The 6,621-nt window shown below is 40.3% G+C and overlaps 1 long non-coding RNA gene across 1 annotated transcript in view; it reads left to right on the top strand.

Annotated features, from left to right (window-relative positions):
* Nucleotides 1-2,316, top strand: part of LOC309629380 — a 29,901-nt gene extending 27,585 nt beyond the window's left edge. The window contains exon 7 of the long non-coding RNA XR_014245020.1: nucleotides 2,210-2,316. This is a non-coding gene — a long non-coding RNA (uncharacterized lncRNA). The remainder of the gene's footprint in view (nucleotides 1-2,209) is intronic.
* Nucleotides 2,317-6,621: the final 4,305 nt, after the last annotated feature.

The raw sequence follows: 6,621 nt of genomic DNA, 5'->3' as shown, positions 1-6,621 counted from the left end.
GTAAGATAACCTGTCTGTGGCTAGTACTTGGGTGGACTGGGATATGAATGTCATGGCTGCTAATTCCAAGACTTTCTGTTTTCTGAGGTGGGGAAGTGCAAATATACTGCAAGATGGAAGCCAAGGCCATGTTGCCTGAGTGGCAGAGAAGAGACATTTTGGTGACAGGGCCCTCCAGCTGGGAGTTGTCTCTGCTGCCACTGGCTGCTTTCTTTAGCTGTGATTTGCAGCAGTAAATGCTATGCAGAATGAAATCAGCTATAGATATTTCCCTTCTCTCCTGGCTTGGCCTGGTGGGTATGTCCCCTCTGTCCTCATCCCAAGTTTCTTAAAGGGCTTCGAAAGAAATAGATATTGACTGAACTCTGGGGTTATTTATAATGGAAATCCGGTCCCTCATTCCTCCTGTCCTCCACAGAAGAGTTGGGCTGTTAATCTGAACCTTGGGGAATCAGAGGCCCAGTTTGCTTTATTTAGCTTTCAGGACATTGGTTTTTTTTTTTTTTTTTTTTCTTTTGCAAAGACCTCAAAGTTCCACTGAAGATAAAAGTATCCTATGTCCCAACGTCTTGACCAATTTAAATAACTCACCCTCTTCTCCAAATCCTACCCTCATATTTCACAAAGTTGGACATTCTCCCTTACGTCTTTTCTTAAGCAGTTGTATAAAAGGGCAGTTTGAGTAAGAACCAACTTATGAGCCTACCCCAGAGGCAATTTACTTAAGTAGTACATATACACACACAAAATAATTTCAGTGCATTTATCTAACAATTTATCCAGGAGTTTGTGAGGTCCAAGGAGGAGGCTCTGTGACTAAGTGTTCTCTGTTCCCTAGACTTGAACACTTGTCCTTGCACATAGTAAGTGCTCAGTCATTTGTTGGTTAGTGAATCAATTAGTAAGCATGCAAGTTTCTCTCCACATGAAGAAGTTCAGAGGGATAATTTGTGGTCAATCACAGTGATTTTCTTTAGCTAGAATTTTCTTATGCTTTTTTGCCTGTTTCCCATCCCTTCTGACACACACACACACACGCACGCACAAGTTCACTAGTTATGTTTTAACATTTTGCCTGTGTTCTATTGTGCCAGAGACCTTGATTGCGAGTCACTCAAGACATTTGAAAAGTTTTATTTTGACAGATGTAGTATAAAGTAATATCAAGTACACTGTGTATATGTCTAAAAAGTTGTCTTTTTTACTTAAGAGTTGTGTGACCTTAGTCAAGTTACTTAGACGCTTTGGGCTTCAGTTTCCTCATCTATAAGATGGAGATAATAATGATACCTACCTTTTGATAATTAAATGAGGTGATACAGAATAGAGTATTTAGCCCGGTCTTCGGCACCTAGCATGTGCTCAATAAATGTCTGTTAGGATGACAACAGTGGTTTTTTGTTTAGATAAACGTCTTGGCACAGTGATATATATGCATTTATAAGCAATAAGCCAACTTCCTCTTTTTTGGTAAGATGTCAGATAAAAATCCAATAAAAGATTTTAATTATTCATGCACTTATTAGCTATAGACTACCCATTTAATCAACATATTTGAGAAGGCTTACAGTAAAATAGTGTAAACAATATCATCATTAACATTTGGATTAGGAAAAGCATGAATCATTTATTGAAACAAAATAGTTATATAGTCCTTTATTGACTTCCTAATGCTTTTTCAAACATTATCTGTTCTAATCCTTAATTTTCACAACTCTTATTAGGGAGGCATTATTACTTAACCTATCTGATGGGGAGTAATGTGACTTGCTCTAGTCCTCACTGTTTAGTATTTGGTTTAGGGATTCAGAAATGTTCAAGAGTCCAAGATCACAGAACCACCCTCCCCAGTAGAAGAGCTAGGAGCCCTTACTTTGAACTTAAACCCCTGATCAGGGCTGTGCTCAGAAGATGTGTTGTTGGATGAATGAACAGATCCCCAAGTATAACTCCTAAAGTCAAATGCCATAAAACTGGCATAAAACCCTACCCTGGTTTCACTCTCTTGGTGAAAGATAGGACTCAGGTGAAACTGTTTACCTAGACATGCCCACTCATCTTTTCAGGAATCAGCCTAAGGAATACAGGTAATGGCACTTAGTCATTTATTGAGTGGTTTGCATGGAGTCCTATTTGAGAAATTCTCACACTGTTTATTTCATGCCATGAGGTGGTAAAGCAGGAATTGTTTGTGACTCATATTTTGCAGAAGAGAAGACTGCGGTCTGGGAAAGTTGTGCAGCTTGCTTGAGCTCACCCAGGGTGGAGTGGCTGAGCACAGATTTGAAATCACCCACTGAGGCTCTGGGCCCTTTTCCCAGTGCTCTTTCCCTGTGTGTATCTCTCCCACCTCCCGCAGTCTCAGCCACACGGGAATACTGCCTGCCCGAGCCCAAGCCATCGATAACGTTAACACTGGTAGAATCAAGATAATATGATGGCCTTACAATCTACAGGCAGATCTCCACATCAGTACAGCTACTGTCAGGTGACATAGCAACATAGCACCTCTGTCTGTAAAGTTAAGTTCCCCAGGAGGGAAGGAAAACACTGGTCACTTGTATATACTCTACAGCTTGGTAGAATTGGCCTCATGATGGATGATGGAGTCAAACTTCTGCATTTTCAAGTCTCCTGAACTTTATCTAGTTGACCACTAGCTCAGCCTTTTTACAGTGCCCTGAAATTTGCCATGCTTGGCAATGATCTCAGAGGGACTTTTGACGTTTTTTGTGGTCATTGTTTTTATATCTGAGAAAAAATAAAATTTTCCAAATTCGAATTATTCTGTACCCATTGCCCAATAAAATAAAGTCAATATACAAAATACATACAAAATATGTAAAAAACTACTCACTCTGAATATTCATTTAATAAATATTTATTGAATGCTGACTATATGCCACACTCACTTCTAAGCCCTAAAGATACAAGAGTGAATGAACATAACAGACAAAATCTCTGAACTCACAGAGCTTATAGTCTAGTGGGAAGAAACAGGCAAGCAAGACACGGAAAGGAAATATAACAGGTATGCTACATGCTATGCAGAACACATTAGGGGATGGCAGATACAGGGCATGGATGTACTATTTAGCGGAGGTGAGATTTGAGCCAAGGCCTGAAGAAAGGAGTGCATCCTGTTGCCATCTAGGGGAAGAGTGTTCCCGAAGGAGGAAACATCATCTGAACGGGTCTTATGGCGGGAGACTGCTTGGGTGTCCTGGGAACAGCAAGGACGCCAGGGTAGCTGGAACAAAGTCCCTAAGGGGAAAGGGGAAGGAATCGAGGTCTGACAGGCAGCAGGCGAGCCTGTTGGGTCTGGCAGGCCCTGAATGGGACCATGGCTCTGACTCTGAGTGAGACAGGAAGTCACTGGAGCATTCTGAGCAGAGATGTCACACGATCTGACTTGGGTTTCAAATGGATGACCCTGGATGCTATGTGGAAAGTAGACTTGGGAGGTGGGTACGGTGAGGAGAAGAGAGGTGGATGGATAGGCTGTTCCAAGAGTTTAAGCCTAAAATGACTGTGGCTTGGACCACAATAGTCTATACTGTTGGCCCCAAATAAAGGAAATCTCTGGGCCAAATTTAAGGATAATTTATCTTTAAAGGCTTGAACTATGGGAGAGAGTTCAGGAAAATTTAAACAGAATTTAAAGTTATGTGACTGTTTCTACCTCTCTAGGGTAATACAAATAAGTATTATCTTTGGTTAGTAAATATATAGGCAACTTCCCCTTCCAACTTTGGAAAATAAAGTAACATTCTATATTACTTCTCTTGGTTCTTCTATGACTTGAATCACGAAATGGGTTGTGAGCTGAATAATTTAGCCAGTTGTTAAGTGGTAAAAGAAGCAAAAGAAAATAATTGTCAGGGCTCTACAGAAGTTAATGGTAGAGTGTGTTGCAATCAGAAAAGTTGAAGTTCTCTCAGAAACGTAAATATTGTTATCTGAACATGTGATAGAGGCACAAGTCACCAGATGTGGAGGAGATCCCACTTTGTCCATGAAGAAACTGAGACTCAGGAGGGAGATAAACTGTCCAAGTTACACAAAAGTTAGTAAGTTTGGACCAGAACTTGATTCTCACTCCAGCATGATGCCTAATCCATAAAAAGTTTTCCTTATAAATATACTTTGTTGCTAATGTGTTAGAGGGGTTGAAGTATCATTCACGGCTCCTCCTATTAAGAAGCCCAGTCTTCTCAATTTCTTGCACACCTGACAAGAACCGGCTCCATCCACATCGTCCTGACCGTACCAACTTGGTTCCTTCATCTCCTCTCTCCCTGTCTCACACTCCATCCTCACATAACCCCATGGGGATTAGCTGTCTTCTGCTCTGTTTTACTTGGGGAATCTGCCTGCCTGGCTTGTATTATCTCATTCCACAGAGAGGGAGAAGCTAAGCAGATAATACCTGGATGTCCTGATGGGTCGGAAGAACTCCCCAATTTTAAGGTTTTTGCTCCTTCACAAAAAGGAGTCACATTTTCAAGCCTTGGAATTTCAATATGTGGCTTTGTTCCCACTACTTTATATGTACTCATGCATTAATTTTCTCAGGAAGGAACACAGTGTGAATTTGAATGTCAAAAAATGCATAGGATTTTTTTATTATGTCTATGGTAACACAAATTTGGAAAAAAAAAAAAAAACTTGAAAACAAGGATCAGTCAGCTCAGAAAAGCACTAGAAAGCTAGACCCAGCTCTAGGACTCAGTGGCTTTGTCACCTTCATTGAGGCCATTTTCCTTCAGGAACTCTACCATCTGACCTATGAAATGAAGGGAAGAGGAGATTGGAGTTTGCTGCCAGCATCTGCTGGGGCATCTCAAAGCCTTGTTCCTAAGACTTTACCATGCATGTGCCAGATTTTTCTTTACATCCCCAGGCCGTTTATGCAGTCCCTTCCTCACCCTACAATCTCAACATCCTCCTTCATAATCTCAAATTCTGTGACTCACACTCAGATGAATACATATTTACTGAGAGCTTCTCTTGTGCTCACTGCTGTACTGGGCACTGCAAAGTAATGAAAAAGGAACATAAGGCATCATTTCTTCCCTTAAGGAAAATTAATTGAAAGAGAGACCTTTTGGCATTAGTGAAAATTTTGCATTATAGATTTTTTTAAGGAATGAAGTTTTAGTGTCTCTATGCACCTTTCATAGTTCAAAATAAGCCCAGAAAGATCTGCTTAGGAAAGCACTTAGAGGAATGCTTTAATTAATCCACCAAAATGCTTCAAAATGAACAAATCAAGGGCTTTTTGTAAATGGGGGGATCAGAGAGTCAGAAAACAATTGATTCTCTTAAATATCTGAAACATTTTTGTCATAGTTTTATAATATTAATTTGTTCTATTACAGAAGAAAAAATAACAATCTAGATATTTTCTGAGGGATCACATTTTCAGAATGATTGGAATCTAAAATCTGAATGAAAAGTACAATCCCTTTGCCTGAAATGCTTTGTTGCTCCATTCTACTTGTCAAAATTATAACCATCTTTGAAGGTTGAGTTCAAATATTGCCTCATTCATCACCATCACCATCACCATCACCATCATCATCATCATTCCCTCTTTTAAATCTGCATGGTTGACCATCTGCGCTGCCTTACAGCACTCATGACCTCTACCTTTCCTCGTAGCGATTTGAGTACCTGACATCTTTCGTCCTGGGCTGGGCTCTCTGGAGCAGGGAGCATGTCTAATTCATCTGCTCACACTGTGCCTTGTAAGTAGCAGGATTCTGCGTGATGTTAGAGCAATGGTCTGGTTGCCATTCTGTAATGGATGACTGTATCAGTTGGGGTAAAATTTCACCTGTTCTGCAAGAGACCGAAAATAGTAATGGCTGAAACAAGTTAGAAATTTCTTTCTTTTTTACATAAAAAAAAACTACTCACAAGGAAATTAGGGCTAGTAAGGTAGTTCTAAAATATTTGGAAGCCAGGCTCTTCCTATCTTTTTGCTCTGCCATCTCCAGAATATTGCCCTTATCTTCATGGTATAAAATGGTTCCTCTACCATGTCTATATTCCAGACCATTGAAAGGAGGAAAGGGGGAGATGGAGGTCCCCCACTTCCACTGAATGCACATCTGGGCAGTTGTACACATTGCTTCCACTCACATCCCATTGAGAACTTCATCTTCTGGTCCATTTAGTCAATGGTGTGCTGGAGCCCAGTCCCAGGGCATGTGAAAGCCCACTGTGTGCATTTCCTCCCAACTCCACATTCAGTGAGTCATGTTGGCAGCTTGAAATCAGTCACAGGAGAATTAACACCACAGAAATTGGCAAATGTTATGAATCAAGGCTTTTGTTTCCTTCCATGAGAGCTGATTATTAAAATTTACTTGTAATCTGCTACACCTAGCTGCAAGAGAAGCTGGAAAATGTAGACTTTTTTACAACTCCTTGCTCCCAGATATGGAATTGTTAGCTGGGCAGCAGGTGTCTAGCTAACAATTCTGTATATGGGAGGAAGGAGTTGTATTTCTATAGAAAAAACTAAGGAAGAATATTTGTAAACAATTAGAAGTCTCTTTAAACATGACACCATCTGGGAATAGAGAAAAAGAAAAGTGGAAAACCTGTTTTTAA

Source organism: Balaenoptera borealis, assembly GCF_965194805.1.
Source record: "Balaenoptera borealis genome assembly, chromosome: 5".
Taxonomy (NCBI): Eukaryota; Metazoa; Chordata; class Mammalia; order Artiodactyla; family Balaenopteridae; genus Balaenoptera; species Balaenoptera borealis.
This window is presented reverse-complemented; position numbering and strand designations above follow the sequence as displayed.